At 46.9% G+C, this 18,178-nt stretch overlaps 1 long non-coding RNA gene across 1 annotated transcript; it reads left to right on the top strand.

Annotated features, from left to right (window-relative positions):
- The first annotated feature begins 1,300 nt into the window (after positions 1–1,300).
- LOC123102702 (uncharacterized) lies at positions 1,301–2,725 on the top strand. The gene is made up of 2 exons (XR_006449198.1): positions 1,301–1,744; positions 1,842–2,725. It is a non-coding gene; the product is annotated as an uncharacterized lncRNA (long non-coding RNA).
- The last annotated feature ends 15,453 nt before the right edge of the window (positions 2,726–18,178 follow it).

The following is an 18,178-nucleotide window of genomic DNA, read 5'->3' as shown; positions in this document are numbered from 1 at the left end:
TGCTAGCGGAACATAGTTCATATTACAACAAGTTGCGAGGCCAAGCGGCACACACGGTGCGGCTGAACAATATGTACATTATTTAGTGAACATAAAGGGGCCTTGATCATGACAACTACGCGGCAGCGTAATGACGACGAAGCGGGACTCCATAGCATAGGGACACCGATGTGGACATGATCTAGACTCGGACAGCACTTCTTTCCAACGAGACTTCCCTGAAAGCTGGCATGACACGCCAGGTCAGTACATTGAATGTACTTGCAAGCTCACAACTAGCATAAACATAATGAAAAACAATATATGATAATTAGCCAATTGAATCATTAATGCAAAATCATACTTCAGATGCAGTGATCATGATCTCGTGACTTAAGTCCCTCAGACTTACTTACCAAACGGTGATCCCTCTTGGACCACAAACTGACCAACATCTTGGTCTTTAATCGGGTTACCTCGTAACCAAACAGTGATCGTACTCGAATCACAAACTGGCCAACAACTTGGCCTCCAGCATCAAGATGATTTCTCAACCATCCTCTCTTCAACCACGCAAGGTTATTATCATAGTGTGCATAATTATTTAAACATTGATCCATGGAGTGACCTACTTTTGAGCTTGTCCGTAACCGTGGACACGGCTATTGATAGATTTAATACACTCTGCAGAGGTAGTGCACTGTACCCACACCACAGAAACCATGGCCTCGCACTCCCATTCGGGTGGACCAATGGCATTCCGACAGAACCCCTCCATTGCCATGACACTCTCCCGGCCACTCCGACTCACTCCCCACTGGGCGAAGTCATGGGTGGCCCCGTTCCTACGAAAGACACCAACGGCCACCGTCGTGGCAAAACATAAATGGTCCCAAACAGGGACAAGGTACCATAACAACAACGGGCACACAAGGTTATGTCTGCTTACCGGGCCAGGATAACGCACGCCCATAACCTTCTCTCATTGGAGGCACCAATCAGAGGCATGACAACAGACCGAATAAAGGCCTTCCCACAAAGGCAAATGTGGTTGCACTGGGGAAAATCTCGGTTCAGTGGCACCATGACCCGATCAACGATATGTTCAGGTTAAGTTATTATCAGGTTCAACTTAAAGTGAAAGTAACCGGTGTTTATTATGATAACATCTTTAAGAGTCTTATTATAATAACGCTAGGGATTATTCTGATAACACATGTGCAAACACCTCGCGAGCTCCACCGAACCGAAAAAAAATCTACCCAAGCCCCGCGTACAAACTTATCCATTCCCCACCCCACCACCCCACACCAAACCCACCCGCCTTCTCGGGTCGAACCCCACCCCCGACCACCTCCCACCCTGCAGCGGTGCCCCCATCCCCGACCACCTTCCACCCCGCGGCGCCTACCTCTCCCCTTCCCAGTGGATCCCGGCCCAGCGGCGGGGAACTGCTCTGGCCAACTTTCTCGCCCCCCTGCGCCGCTGCCCACCCCGCGTTGTGCGCCGCCGCCCGCACCGACCACCAACCTGCTCTGCATCTGCCTCAGTCTGGCGATATACCTCAGATCCAGCTCTCCCTCACGCTGCTGGTGAGATTCACCTCGCCGGATCCAGTGGCTGAGGCCACAGATCGTTCGATCCCGAGCGGATCTGTCGATGTGAGCCGCGAGAAAACAACACCGTTTGGTGGCGGAGAGCCAGGCCCGGCGCAGTGCCCTCCTCTCGATGCCGCCTCTCACCCCCCGTTCAATGCGTCGGTGTTGTGGGTGTCTTCCTTGCCGTGATATTTTTTGTCCACATGGGCCATCGGCTTGCCTCCTGATGTGTCATCGGCGGCCTTGATTGTGGTGCTTCTCCAGGGACCCCGGTGGCCTCGAGTGAACTGCAGCGGAGTCGCCCGGGATTGGCTACCCATCAGCAAGCGAATCTGGAGGCCCCAAGTTGCCGGCGGCAAAGCTCTGGATCGAGTCGAGCCGCTAGCCGTCTCATCCGCCACTGGAGCAGCGCGACCTTGCCGGTGCAGTGCACCGCGACTCCCACGTTGAGTGCAGTGGGTGTGTACCCCTCCTCCCCTTGCAGTCCAGCCGCCCTTGGCTTGCAGTGCGCTGGCACGCGCGTTGCCGTGCAGTTCATTGACGCATTTCCCTGACTTTTTTGTTTCCTGCTATTCCACTGAAGTGTGCCTCGCCTTCGTCCAGTTCCCTTTGCCTTTAGGTGTTTTTCAAAGGGATACCAAAAAAGAGGTTCAAACGGCGTGCAATATACGGTGGAGCGCTGCTACACTCCGCTGTCGAGCGACAGCCACAAAACGATGCCAGCATGCAGTTCGGTACCAAACGCGATGCACCCCGGGCATGAGAGTTCCTTCGGGCATCAACTTGAAGTGCACATGGTGTGAGAGTGGTGTGCAGTTTGATAGATGGTGTGGTGCGGTGTGCACGGGCACGTTCCCGTGCAGTGCAGCATGCGGGTTCTTACAGTGCGGAAACATCGGTGTTGTATGTATGTCGTTGGCTCATCATGCAATTTACTCGATGCTCTTGTGGAGTGCACAACCCATCTGCTTGCAGTTTCGCTGGCCGCGCGTGCAGTCTGCCACCCGTCCGGCACATGCGTGCAGAACATTTTTTATGAAAAAGTTGGGGGACGTTGTTCACTCCATCCATGTTTTGCATTTTTGGAGATCTTTTTTTGAAAAGTGCACTCAGTTTGTATAAAAAAGAATGATGTTTCATTACCCCTATGTATGAAGTGCATTTTGTTTCGTGTGTTTAAAAAATTAGTCGACTACATTAACACCTGCAGTGTGTTTGGTCTTCGGATGTGGTTCACTTTTGAGAGTGATGAGGTTCACTTGTGCACAACATGGAAAATATGAAAACTTAACGAAACAAAAAAATAGTAATGTGGTTCACTTCAATATATGTCGCGGTTCTCTCGCCCTCGTCTCTGTCGTCCACTCTGATTAATAAAAAATGTTGAAAAAAGACAACAAAAACTCGTTTGAGAAAATTTACATGCGACAAAAAGAAACCATGAAATTCGCTCGATTGTGCGATGTAGTGTGGTTTTCAATCTGAAGTAGTGCATTCTTAAAGTTTACATCCAACAAAAAGGAACCATGAAGTTCCCTCGACTGTGTCATGCAGTGCGGCTTTCAATCTGAAGTAGTGCATTCTTAAAGTTTACATCCGACAAAAAGAAACCATGAAGTTCCCTCGACTGTGTCATGCAGTGCGGTTTTCAATTTGAAGCAGTGCATTCTTAAAGTTTACATTCGACAAAAAGAAACCATGTAGTTCGCTCGACTGTGTGATGCATTGCAGTTTCCGATTTGAAGCAGTGCATTCTTCTCTCTGATGAAGTACCCACGTCGATTTGGGTATCGCGAAAAACAGTGTCCGCATTTCGGTAAATTTAAAACTGCTCTTAAACCATAAGGAATTAGAGAGAGTGTTCTACATGAAAAAGTTGCGTCTCGTCGATATCTTTCCAACGGCACATCATTTGAATCATTTCGATGACCGGTTTGTAAAAATTTCGCGAAAAATGGCCGCTGCCACTTGTCGTCCGCTGCACGATTTTCAAAATTAACTTAAAACTGTAAGGAATCTCGAAACCATTACTACATATAAAGGTTGCACCTTGTCCATAGCATTCCAACGACGTATTACACGCCTCGTTTCGACAAATGGTTCAAAAACTAGAGTGAAAACAATACCGAAAATTGCAAAAAATTTAAAAAACGTAATTCTGCGATTTAGTAAATTTAAAACTGCTCTTGAACCGTAACAAATTAGAGAAAATAATAGATATGAAAAATATGCGCCTCGATGATATCTTTCCAACGGCGTATCATTTGCCTTATTCCGATGAGCGGTTTAGAAAAAATCACGAAAATACGCTCGCTGCCACTCGTCATCCGCCGCACCATTTTTGAAACTGCTCTTAAACCGAGAGGAATCTCGAAAAGTGTTCAACATGGAGAAATTGCACCTAATCAATAGCTTTTCAACGGTATATTATACGCCTCGTTCCAATAAACGATTGATAAATTAGAGCGAAAACAGTACCGAAAAAACACTGTACCGGAAGGCGCACCTGCCCGTACCCATGGATTAGCTAGGGGTGGTCGGACGACATCGGAACGGGCGTCTCCAGCGGCGACAGAGAGCGGGGGTCGCCGGAGTTGGGGCTAACGGCGACCAGAGGCTGCACCAGTGGCCCCAACCGGGTCGGACGGCACCACGGAAGCACGACGGAGGCTCTGGAAGAGTAACCCGAGCTTGGGAGGGGCTGCAGCTGCAGGGACGACCCGAGGGGATCGCCGGCGAGCTTGAGCTTGGGGACGGTGACCCGAGGCCTGCCCGGCGGGGCTACGGCTTCCTACTAGTTTGTGGAGTGTGTGAGAGGGCTTTGTAATGCTCGAGAGGGCTGGGGAGGGCTGTATTTATAGCCGAGCGATGTGAGGGGTTCAGGCTCTGCCGGAGGACACCTGGAGATGGCGTCCGACGAAGAACGGCATCAGTGAGCGAGGGGGAAGGCGACGCAGGTCACGCGGGCATTGTGAGCAGGCGGGGACGAGCACAGTAACGAGGGGGTGGCGACGAACACAGTGCGTGACACACTGTTGGGTTGGCCGGACCGCGCACGTTCTTGCTGCGGCGAGCTTCGGTGTCGGCGAGCGCCATGAGGGATTTAATGGAGTAGAGACGGGGATGGTGGCGAGGTTTGGCGAGGTGCGGCAGGCGGGGAAGTGAGCACGCACCGAATAGAGAACTCGATGGCACTCGGAGCTCGGCGACTAGCGGGTTGGCACTGTGCACATGCGTGGTCACCGCGTGAACTTCAGCATAGAGCCACGGATGGCCCCAATTTCATGTCTGGCGTGTAGTCCTTAGTGTTTTGGGTAGAGCCAATGCTTGGATTCAAGCTCAGGTGCAGTAAGATGGATTTTCACTACAAGGTAAGTTTCTGGACAATAACTTTGAGAGCTTACTGTGGTCAAAATACTAAGATTTGGGAGCTGATATTTGGAGGTTAGCAATCATCTAGGAGGGTGGTGATGCACAAGAAAATTCAGCAGCATTGGAGCAAGTAAAATGGTAGTTGCTGTAGAAACTACTATTTCTGTCCAGAACAGAAAATATTTTCTGTAGCAAAAATATTCCAAAAGGTGATGAAATATTTTTGCTCAGGAAGGTATCCTAGGGTTCAAAGAATATTTGTGAATTTTCGTAGATTTTTGTGGGCAAGAAAAATTGGGGTTGCTTTGGAGCACAAGTGGCTGGTTAGGGTTTTAGGGGGAAAAATGAATATTTTTCATTTAAGAAAAATATTCATAATATTATTTTGAGGTTGATCAGAGAAGAAGTGATGGCTAGAGAGAGAAATGAGTCACTTGGGTGAATGTCAAGGTGGTGCCCAAGTGTTTAAGTCCAACTGAAGTGATTCAAACTCCAAATTCAAATCAAAACCAAATAAAATCAGAAAAAGAAGAGAGGGCAAATACCAGGCTGTCACAATAATACTCCTTGGTATGCTGACTATGCCAATTATATTGTTTCTAAATTTATACCACCTAGTTTCACATGCTAAACAAAGAAAGAATTCTTCTATGATTTAAGACATTACTTTTGGGATGACCCACATCTTTATAAAGAAGGGGTAGAGCGAGGTATTATTAGACATTATGTACTTGAGCATGAACAGGAACAAATGCTACGGAAATGTCACTCTGAAGCTTATGGAGGATACCATGCGGGAGATAGAACTGCTCACAAGGTATTGCAATCTGGTTTTTACTGGCATACTCTTTTCAAGGATGCCCATAAGTTTGTTTTATCTTGTGATGAATGTCAAATGATAGGTAATATTGGTAAGCGTCAGGAAATGCCTATGAATTATTCACTTGTTGCTGAACCATTTGATGTTTGGTGTTCTGGTTATATGGGACCTTTTCCTTCCTCTAATGGGTATACACATATTTTGGTTGCTGTGATTATGTTGCTAAGTGGATAGAAGCTATTCCAACTAGTAGTGCTGATCATAACACCTCCATTAAAATGCTTAAAGAAGTTATTTTCCCAAGGTTTGGAGTCCCTAGATATTTAATGATTGATGGTGGTTCACACTTTATTCATGGTGCTTTCTGTAAAATGCTTGCTAAGTATGATGTTAACCATAGAATTGCTTCACCCTATCATCCTCAATATAGTGGTCAAGTTGAACTTAGAAATAGAGAAATAAAATTACTATTACAAAAAATTGTCAATAGGTCCCAAAAAATTTGGTCTAAGAAATTGGACAATGCACTTTGGGCCTACATAACAACTTATGAAAATCCAATGGGCATGTCTCGTTATAAAATGGTTTATGGAAAAGCTTGTCATTTGCCTCTTGAGTTAGAACATAAAGCATATTGGGAAATTAAAGAAATCAATTATGATTTCAAACTTGCCGGTGAAAAGAGATTATTTGATATTAGCTCACTAGATGAATGGAGAACCCAAGCCTACGAAAATGCCAAAGTATTCAAAGAAAAAGTTAAACGGTGGAATGACAAAAGAATACAAAAGCGGGAATTCAAAGTTGGTGAACATGTTCTTTTGTACAACTCTTGTTTTAGATTCTTTGCAGGGAAACTTCTTTCCAAATGGGAAGGACCTTATATTATCGAAGAGGTTTATCATTCTGGAGCCATTAAGATCAATAATGCCGAAGGCACTAATCCAAAGGTGGTCAATGGGCAAATAATTAAGCACTATATTTCAGGTACGCCTATTAATGTTGAAACCAATATTATCCAAACCATGACACCGGAGGAACACATAAAAGAAATCTTCCAGAATACACTCAAAAACCATGAAAAAGAGGAGGTACATGATACCGGTAAGTATATGGACTCTGAAAAATCCGCAAAAATATTTTCTGTCAGTTTTGGAATATTAGAAAGATTAGGAAAATAAGAAACAACCAGGAAGGCAACCAAGGTGGGCATGATACACCAGGGCACGCCTGCCCTTTTTGGCGCTCCCTGGTGGGTTCTGCTCCCCTCGGGAACCTTCCCAGCTCCATTTTCCTCCCGTTTGCTTGTTCCCCAAGATAAAAAATCTTTATATACCCCCCGGACGTATTGGCCACCATATCGCAAAGAAATCCTCTGTTCTTGTTTCATGCTATTTTTCTGACAGATATGAAAATATGTCGTCTCAAGATTCGGAGGGAGAGAGCCATGTTTCTTACCAGCCTCTAGATCCAAATCTCTTTAAGGATACCTTTCCCTGTGTGCGGTTCATGGATGAGGAGGAGGAAATCGATCTAGAGGAGGAGGATGCATCCTTAGATGAATATGAAGCCCCACTACCTCAACCTAGAGATCTTCACGCGGAGCTCAAGAAGCCAAACTTCCCCAATAGAGCAAACAAAATTAAAACCCAATCTATCCCTCCTCATTTCCTATAGTAAAGCAAGGCAACGTTATGGAAGAAGATATTAAGGCTTGAGCTGGAGAATGAGGATCCGAGGGAACATAATTTTAGCCTCCGACGCAAGCTGGATCAGTTTGCTACCACTTCATCACCACCACCATCACCATCTTCCCCACTAAAGGAGACTTGAGTACATGGGTATGGGAACTCCCCTTGGCTTTTGCCAAGCTTGGGGAAATGCCCCAGTATTGTATCACCATCACTTTTATTTCCTTTACCTCTCGTAGTTCGACCTTTAGTTATATTATGAATTAGTTCAATAAAATTTTAGCATAATCTATTTTTGAGTCTTAGTTTCGTGATCTATATATGTAATCGAGTGAGTGTTATATAATAAAGCTTAGTTTGAGTTTTGCTTCTTTACTTTTATGTTTCTATCAAGATAAAAATAATAATGAAAAAGATCATATCCTAATCTTATATTAAGTAATGACATCACATAAGGAAAAGTATAAGTGGTAAAATTTGTTGAAAGTTGACAAACATAGCATTGGTGAATGATGCAATTCGTGAAAGAATTAATAAGGGAAGAGAAGATCCATATGCAAATACACTATCTTGGACATCTTTTATGATTGTGAGCTCTCATTAAATATTATATGCCAAAATTGTTGATGTGGGGCAAGGAAGACAACATAATGATCTATGTCTTTTCATATTCACATAGAAGTTATATTGTCATAGATCCTTCAACATGTGGTGCTTGCCCAATATCTTTGCTAGCCAAGGATCCACACTAAGTAGAGATAATTGCCCCCCAACCTTCGTCCTCTTCAGCAAGACTTCAATATTGTATCGTGAGTGTTGAATGAATACCTTCCTCGCCTCTTGACCATGTAGGTGGTTTGAGAGGTAATCATCGATGAACTGCTTTGAAAAGTACTGAAAACAAAGCTATGCATAAATCGCTGTTGTAAATTTTGAAATGGCACGGGGTAAAAACAAGGTAAAAGAGTTGGTACCATACTATAGTTGACTGATGTCTTCTTCATTGTGCAAACAAAGATCTTGCTATTATTCATCGCAAGTTTCATCATCATAACAATCTTTCCAAGTTTCTTGACTTGACTGATATTCATGGACATCTCATTTCCCCATATGCAAAATGGGTCGAACAGTGGGTCTAAGCCTCTGACAGCAGGACCTACATGTGCAAGACCAAATGGTAAGAAACCTAAATATTAGAATGATTCCTGCAACTGCACAATAATGTGCTATTAGCCAAAGGACCCTGCTTGAACAAACCTCGATGGTAAACCACAGTGTCTCCCATTGTTTCCCTGCAACACATATAAGGAAGATCTTGATCAGGTTAACTGAGAGTTGCCATACTATCAGTAGAGTATGTATTGAGTACAGCCAAATTCAATTGGTCTCACATGCATAACAATACAAAATTGTAACCACAACAAATGAAAATGAAATTGCAGAACTGAACCAAACAGTTAAATGGACAACAGACCAAATGAACCAAAATAGTTAACTGAGCACGACATTGTAGAAAAGAAACATGTACTAGAAGATACGATAGTTAACAAAACAAAGAATGCTTGAGAACAGTACTACGAAATGTAGCAATTGTTGGACCAAAGTGTTAACTGAACCTTACATTTCAGAGGACCAAACTGTTAACTGAACATCAAATTGCATATTAACATTACATAGGACAAATCACTAGAAGGCACTGGCGGTGGCCTCGAGAAAACATCACGAACTGTATTTTAAAGTAGACAACCGCGTGGCGGTGTCAATGGTGGCCTCGAAGACGAGGTGCTCCTCCAAGATCTGGCAGTCGACACGCATGACAGCCATAGCGACCTCGTTCGCGCGTGCGGCCCCATGCTAATTAGCTCCACGTTATACTGTGTGTAAAATGGCTATGGGCGGTGCTTAATTGGAGGAGGGGGCAGTGTTTTTGGTGGAAGGTGTCGCTCCGTCGATCGGGGCATGTGGGACGGGAAAGGAGGAGGATGGTGTGGGTGGGGTGTGGATTACCTGACCATATCAACGAGGCGCGTAGCAAGAAGAAGGGTCGGCGGCGAGGAGGCCACGCAGCAAGAAGAAGGGTCGCCGGCGAGGAGGCGGCGCTGCAAGAAGAAGGGTCGCCGGCGAGGAGGCTGAGCTGCCAGTAAGCAGCAGTGAAGGTTTGAACTTGGAAAGCAAGGATGAACAGTGGAAAATGTGGCTTTTGGTAGGAGGTAGGGGGTGGGAGATCGATATTTCCATGGTGGCCAAAAAAATTCGCTCGGTGCCGCGAGAAATTGGCGTGCAAGTGTGGTTAAAGCGAGGGCGGTGGACTGTAGACGACGAAGCTTCCCGCGTAAGTCAGACAAGAAGGTGCGCCAAGATATTTTATATCGCATCCCACACGATTCTTTCTAGTAAACTGTTTGTGGTATACCTGATTTTTTTCATTATGTTTTGAAAGACAAAATGGTGTTATGGAGGGAAAGGATGCTGTTTGAATTGCTAGAACATTTACATAGAGTGACCATGCAACTAGTACATGAGTGTCGTGTTTAAATTTGGAATTATTCCGGGTTTGTTTGGCATTTTTATGCATTAATTGAGTTTCTGGGCATTTAATGTGCATAATTCAAATTTGAACTACCAGCACATGCTCCAGTTCACCAAACTTTGCTAAAAAATCACATGTGTGTTCTTGGGTGAATTTCAAGGTCCCATGCAAGAGATGGGAGTGAAATTCAAACATCTGGGCGTCGTGGCTCGGCAGGAAATATTGAGAAACTTAGTTTTTAATTCTTGTAAATCGAAAACACACCTGAAAATCATGAAACTTGGCATGGTGTCATGACATGACACCAACATGCTGTAGTAAATTTTTTTGCCGAATTGGGACAAGGTTGGTGTAAGCTTCTTGCAAACCAGAGCTTCCCTCAAGAAGGCTATTGGTTCAGAGAGGGAACATGTCTCCTCTGTATGCGAAACGACATACGTACACTGCCTTCTACCGCCTTAATTTTTGTACACTAGCAGATTAGGCCAAATAGAAGTACCGTGCTAAATTTTGGAATTATTCCAGGTTCGTTTGGCCTTTTTTATACATTAATTGAGTTTCTGGGCATTTAATGTGCATAATTCAAATTTGAACTACAAGCACATGCTCCAGTGCACCAAAGTTGTTTGAAAAATCACATGTGTGTCCTTGGGTGAATTTCTAGGTCCCATGCAAGAGGTGGGAGTGAAATTCAAACATTTGGGCATCGTGGCCCGGCCAGAAAGATTGAGTAACCTGGTTTCTGAATTCATGTAAATCCAAAACACGCCTAAAAATAATGAAACTTGGCAAACATGTTCTGGTAATTTTTTTGGCCGAATTGGGACAAGCTTTGGTGTAAGCTTCTTGCAAACCAGAGCTTCCCTCAAGAAGGCTCGTGGTTCCGAGAGGGAACGTGTCACCCCCGTGTGCGAAACGACATATGTACACTGCCTTCTCCCGCCTTAATTATTTTACACTGGCAGATTAGACCAAATAGAAGTACCGTGCTAAATTTTGGAATTATTCCGGGTTCGTTTGGCCTTTTTTATACATTAATTGAGTTTCTGCGCATTTAATGTGCATAATTCAAATTTGAACTACAAGCACAGGCTCCAGTGCACCAAAGTTGTTTCAAAAATCACATGTGTGTCCTTGGGTGAATTTCTAGGTCCCATGCAAGAGATGGGAGTGAAATTCAAACAGCTGGGCGTCGTGGCTCGGCCGGAAAGATTGAGAAACTTGGTTTTTTAATTCTTGTAAATCCAAAACACGCCTAAAAATCATGAAACTTGGCATGGTGTCATGACATGGCACCAACATGCTGCAGTATTTTTTTGGCCGAATTGGGACAAGCTTTGGTGTAAGATTCTTACAAACCGGAGCTTCCCTCAAGAAGGCTCGTGGTTCCGAGAGGGAACGTGTCACCTCCATGTGAGAAACGATATACGTACACTGCCTCCTCCCACCTTAATTTTTTACACTATCAGATTAGACGAAATATAAGTACGTGCTAAATTTTGGTATTATTCCGGGTTCGTTTGTCCTTTTTGTACATTAATTGAGTTTCCACGCATTTAATGTGCATACTTCAAATTTGAACTACAAGCACAGGCTCTAGTGTACCAAAGTTGTTTGAGAAATCACATGTGTGTTCTTGGGTGAATTTCAAGGTCCCATACAAGAGATGGGAGTGAAATTCAAACATCTGGGCATCGTGGCTCGGCCGGAAAGATTGAGAAACTTGGTTTTTAATTCCTGTAAATCGAAAACACACCTGAAAATCATGAAACTTGGCATGGTATCATGACATGGCACCAACATGCTGTGGTAATTTTTTTGGCCGAATTGGAACAAGCTTTGGTGTAAGCTTCTTGCAAACCGGGGCTTCCGTCAAGAAGGCTCGTGGTTCCGAGAGGGAACGTGTCGCCTCCGTGTGAATCGACATACGTACACTGCCTTGTCCCGCCTTAATTTTTTTACACTGGTAGATTAGACCAAATAGAAGTACGTGCTAAATTTTGGAATTATTACAGGTTCGTTTGGCCTTTTTATACATTAATTGAGTTTATGCGCATTTAATGTGCATAATTCAAATTTGAACTACAAGCACATGCTCCAATGCACCAAAGTTGTTTGAAAAATCACATGTGTGTCCTTGGGTGAATTTCTAGGTCCCATGCTCCAATGCACCAAAGTTGTTTGAAAAATCACATGTGTGTCCTTGGGTGAATTTCTAGGTCCCATGCAAGAGATGGGAGTGATATTCAAACATCTGGGCGTCGTGGCTCGACCGGAAAGATTGAGAAACTTGGTTTTTTAATTCTTGTAAATCCAAAACATGCCTGAAAATAATGAAACTTGGCATGGTGTCGTGACATGGCACCAACATGTTGCGGTAATTTTTTGGCCGAATTGGGACAAGCTTTGGTATAAGCTTATTGCAAACCGGAGCTTCCCTCAAGAAGGCTCGTGGTTCCGAGAGGGAACGTGTCGCCTCCGTGTGCGAAACGTCATACGTACACTGCCTTCTCCCGCCTTAGTTTTTTTACATTGGCAGATTAGACCAAATTGAAGTATCATGCTAAATTTTGGAATTATTCCAGGTTCGTTTGGCCTTTTATACATTAATTGAGTTTCTACACATTTAATGTGCATAATTCAAATTTGAACTACAAGCACATGCTCCAGTGCACCAAAGTTGTTTGAAAAATCACATGTGTGTCCTTGGGTGAATTTCTAGGTCCCATGCAAGATTTGGGAGTGAAATTCAAACAGCTGGGCGTCGTGGCTCGGCCGGAAAGATTGAGAAACTTGGTTTTTTAATTCCTTTAAATCTAAAACACGCCTGAAAATCGTGAAACTTGGCATGGTGTCATGACATGGCACCAACATGCTGTGGTAATTTTTCTGTCCGATTTGCAAAGGTGCACACATTAATGGCGCCTGAGCACCTGTTCTACGGCGTGGCTATATGTCTCACTGGACTAAGATTTAAGAGAGAAAAATGAAACTATGAAAAGAAAGTTTTGCTCCGATCCTGATGTAAGATCCGACAGACCTATATAGCATCGACTGCGACTTATAGCAAGCATGATGAATATAAGGACAATGACAGTAGATCATAATTGTCTTACATATTTAGAAACATAATTAAAAAAATCCACATGAGGCAACGCCCGTAATACACAAGGGCAAAATTAGAAGGAAGACAATGATCTAGCTCGTTGATCTCTACTTTCTTGATGCGTTGCTGCAGACCGCGGGAACTAGTCTCCGCGGCTAGCAGCGATGAGCTCTTTCTTGTCCTCTAGATGCTGCTTGAGAGCATCCACGGATTCCTCCACCAGCCTTCTACGCTCGATGCGCAGCATGGCATTCTTGTCCATAAGTTTCTCGACGAGGACGCCGGTCCTCTTCAACAAGGTAGTCGTCTGCTCCTGCTTCTCCACACTTCCGACGATCTTCGCCCTCAGCAGGTCGCACTTGGCCCAGAGCTTCGCATTTCTCTCATTTAGTTGGCGGATGACGTCGGTAGACTATTCAAACGAGGCTTTCAGGTCATCTTGCAACCTCGCCCACCTGGAGATCTGATCCATTTGCCTAAGGACAAGGGCACGCATGCGCCTGTAAGAGTCTTTCCCTGCCCGCAAGACATTTTCCCAGGCCACCGCGGTGCGGGAGGAAATTTTTGTTGCATTCGCGGCGTGACAGGACATCTCCTCTGCTTCCGCGGCGCGGCCGAACCAGTTAGCTGCATCAACGGCGTGGCGGGACCTCTCTGCTGCTACGGCCGTGCGGCAGGACATGTTGGCTGCTTTTGTGGCGAGGCAGGACATCTCTCGTGCTTCCACTTCCAGGCTTGCCTCTCCCTGGTGGCAATCTCTCGACCGAGAACTCATGCTGGCCATGGCGGACGCAAGGGAACGGTGATGAATGACTTGTTTGTTTTTGACTTTTTGTGGATGAGGAGTTGAGGAGGAAGGTGCAGTCATCTTGGAGTAGTAGTATTTATAACTGAGTAGTAATACACTCCTAAGTGGGAAACTGTTTAGGTTTTGATCGGTGTGAACAGGTTTGCAATTTGGAATGTGACAGGACGTATGCTCAAAATTTACTGACGGTTATAAGTGCGGCACTATTCTTGGAAGGCGTAACGTGGGCACGTACGCCTTCTCGGCCGCATACGTGGCATTTGCACCATAGGGTGCACCGCAATAGGCAATGTAAGCACACGTCTTATTCAAACAACCATGCGCACTCGTTATTACCATCACACATGCTTCTTTTAATTAGAATGTGTGTGCCCGTCTAGCGCACACATGTTGAGCTATTTAACTGTTTCAGTTTGTTGTGGCTATTCGCAAACAGTTCATCCATGTGAAGTGTATGCCATCAATCGCGGACAGTTTGATCTGGCTGACCTGTTTCTGTTTTGTTGCCTAATCGCAAATAGTTAATCCTTCTGAAGCGTATGCCCTCAATCACACACACCTTGATCTGGCTGACCATTTCTTTTGTGTTGCCTAATGACAAATAGTTCATTCGAGTGAACCGTATGTTGTACATCGCACACGCCTTCATCTGGCTGCCTGTTTCTTTTGTTCCTCCTCATCGCAAACAGTTAATTGAGTTGAACCGTATGCCCTGCATCGCACACGCAACTAAAATATGAACTGTATTTCATGCATCCTCCATCGCAAATGTTTGGCACCTTTTTTGACGGTTTTTTTACACCACCATTTGCTATTATGGCATCGCACACAGTTTCGTCGAAGGGTCTCTGATCGTAGTATCGCGTTAGCAGCATGCCGCGGTAGTTCAATCATCGATGAAGGTGAGAAAGTAAAGATATCCACAGAGCGCGTCAACACTCATCGGGCCACACACATCAGTATGTATGATTTCCAACAAGTCACTTTCCTGTTCCATTGTACCAGAAAACGGGGTCTTAGTCATCTTGCCCATGAGGCATGGTTCCCATGTGTAAGTGATTCAAAATCAAGTGACTCCAAAAGTCCATCAACATGGTGTTTCTTCATGTGTTTTACACCAATATGATCTAAGCGGCAGTGACACAAGAAAGTGGTACTATCATTATTAACTCTACATCTTCTTGTCGGCGTTCTGGGAACGGGGGTCCCCAGACATGCCTGCCTGCGGCCCATGGCGTGGCTCTGTAAGCGGGCCCGTACGGCCCATCTTCACCAACAAGCATTCAAGACCCTCGCGAGGGGCCAAGCCTCGCGAGGCAGATGACACAAGACCTCCTCAGGAGCGGCCTCACCAGGCTGGCTCGCGAGGGGCAGAGAGATCAAGGCCGGGCAAACCTTGCGAGGTTCCAATGACGTGAGCCATGACGATCCTTGTTTCCTCTTTGGTGCTAAGGAGGTAAGCATAGACGAAGAGTACCGAGGTGTCAAGCAAAGGTTTCCATATCGGTGCAACGAGACCAACACTAGCAGGACGGCAAGACGGAGGTCACCATGGAGCCCAAGGCGGCGTCACCACGAGAGCCTTTGGCAGGCGAAGACTGCTTTTGTCAGGACAACTTGTACTAGTTGTCCCCTTTCAAATTGGCCGTTCTTGGCTCCCTTCCCACTCAATATTTGGGGAGAGGACCAGGGCCTCTATAAATAGGATTAGCCACCACAGTAGGAGGAGAGAGAACCTCACCCATCTCAACTTGGACTAGATCCAACCCATCCTGACATCCACCAAGCACAAGAACACCTCTCCTCAGGCGGTTGTTCTTCTCCTTGTACTGTTCATCCTCAATCCGAGAGGCAATCCACCACACCACATTGGAGTAGGGTATGACACCACAATGGTGGCCCAAACCAGTATAAATATTGTGTCTCTTGTGTTGCGAGTTCGTCGAGCTAGCTTTTGAGATCGCAGAGTGCTTGAGGGCGTGATCAGTGAGGGAGAGATCTTCATGTGCACCCTAGTGTTCGAACCTTAAGGGTTTTGCCGAAACCCGAGATCCGACATTTGGCGTGCTAGGTAGGGGTGCACCGAAGCCTTCTTCTTCGTCGACCCACGCTTCGTCACTCCACCAAGCTCATGGCCGACGCTCGCCAAGCTCGCGTTGAGCGCTAGGCCGCCCTCGCCGCCCGCGTTGCTCAGAAGGCTCCCATCAGCGGGCCTCCCCGTCGTTCTCCGTCACCCGCCGCCAACGCCGTCACCGGTCCGGTGGCAAACAAGCAGCAAGCATCTTCACTACATCCCTTCGTGCGCTGGGATGGCCACACCGCCACCCCGTCGCTGACTCCGGCTGGCTCGTCATCTCACGCTCGCCGCGCCCCCACGGACGCACAGGCCGTGCTGCTCATGGTATGCGAGCTCCTGCACTACCGTCCGGTCGACGACCTCCACGAGGACTGGCTAGACCGCATCGCCGATCTCGTCAGCGCCGCAGGAGGATCTCCTGCACCGTCCCTCTCGCTGCCTCGCCCTCCGCTAGCTGCGGGCGACGTGGCTCATGGAGCGCCTCCGCCTTCTCCACAACAAGATGGCACTCTTGCGTCGAGGCGTGCGGCCTAGGGAGCACCTCAGCCTCCCCCACGCCAAGGCGACGTCCTCGCTCCAAGATGCGAGGTCCAGCGGCGCGACCCATCGTGCCATGTGCCAACGCATGAGGGAAGAAGCTGCCAAGAGATTCCCGTCCCCAAGGAAGTGCTCCACCACTCCCAGCTTCGCTACGCCAGGATTGCTTGCTGTGACAAGGCCATGTGCCGCGTGCCACAACGACGCAGGGGCACCACGACTAGGCTCCACCTCCAAGGCGGGCCCAGTGACCACGGCCGGCTGCCGCGCCTTCAACCCCGAGATGCATAGCATTGCTTGGCTAGGAAAGTTCAAGCCAGACCTACCTCCATGCTATGACGGCACCCCCGACCCCGCAGAGTTCTTGCAGCTCTACAAGCTAAGCATCGAGGCGGCCAGCGGCGACAAGAAAGTCATGGTGAACTAGTTCCCCATGGCTCTCAAGGATGGTGCCCGCTCCTGGCTCCTGAACCTGCCTCCTGGCTCCATCTCTTCCTGGGATGACATGAGCAACCGTTTCGTCACCATCTTCTAGGGCACTCAGGACCGCCCCCAGCTGTGGGTGACCTGCTCTGCATCAAGCAACAACCAGGGGAGACCCTCCAAAAGTACATCTAGCGCTTCAACAATGTTCGTCTCAAGATACCCAAGGTGGCGGACGAGGCCATCATCTCGGCATTCTCTGATGGCATCCGTGACGTCAAGATGAAGGAGGAGCTCGCCATCCACGAGGAGCTATGCACATCCCTGGAGCTGTTCAACCTGGCGACCAAGTGCGCAAGGGCTGAGGAAGGGCGCCTTTCCCTTCTCAAGCTCCCGGCTGCCGACCCGGAGGAGATGAAAGCCAAGGCCAAGGACGTGAAGCGCAAGGGAGCGGCCGTACTCGCGGCAGAGCTGGACATTAAGCGCGGCAGGGACCAGCCTGAGTCATCGAATACTACAAAAAAATACACTTCCATGATGATACGTGTTTGTCACAGTAGGTCGCATTTTCTGTCATGCATGTACATCCATGACGATTTTATGACAGAATCAAGATAGTCATACCTGTGCTGTCGTAGAAGTGTTCCATGACATTACCAAAATTATCATCACGGAAGTGTCCACTTCCATGACGATAAATCGCGCGTCACAAAAGTGCTTTCGTCAAGGGTGACTGACACGTGGCATCCACCGTAACGGAACGCCGTTAAGCTATCGGGTCGGGTTTTGGATCCGATAACCTGTTAACAGCCCCGACCAATGGGGATTTTCCACGTGTAAAATCATCATTGGCTGGAGGAAACACGTGTCGGCTCATCGCTGGGACAGATGTCATCCACTCATTGGACAGAAGGCGCCTATGATACGTCGACACGTGGCACGGCCCAACAGAGGCCCATTCCTGTGAAAAGGCCGGCCCGTTTGACTTGGTCAAAAGGTGGCGGGCCGGCCCATGGAAAGCCTGTTAACGGCATGTTCGCATATAGCCCATTTACAGCCCGCTAACCCAAGGCCCGTTACGCCCTATTCGAATTAGGCCCAGTAGCGTCATCTGGGCCATCCAATATGATTCCAGCCCATTTTCACTTCTGGCCCATGTATGGCCCATGACGTCTTTCGGCCCATATGAGGCCCTATGTAACTCTTGGCCTATTAACGGCCCGTGGTGAAACTGGCC

The sequence above is a fragment of the Triticum aestivum genome, chromosome 5A (assembly GCF_018294505.1).
Source record: "Triticum aestivum cultivar Chinese Spring chromosome 5A, IWGSC CS RefSeq v2.1, whole genome shotgun sequence".
Taxonomy (NCBI): Eukaryota; Viridiplantae; Streptophyta; class Magnoliopsida; order Poales; family Poaceae; genus Triticum; species Triticum aestivum.
This window is presented reverse-complemented; position numbering and strand designations above follow the sequence as displayed.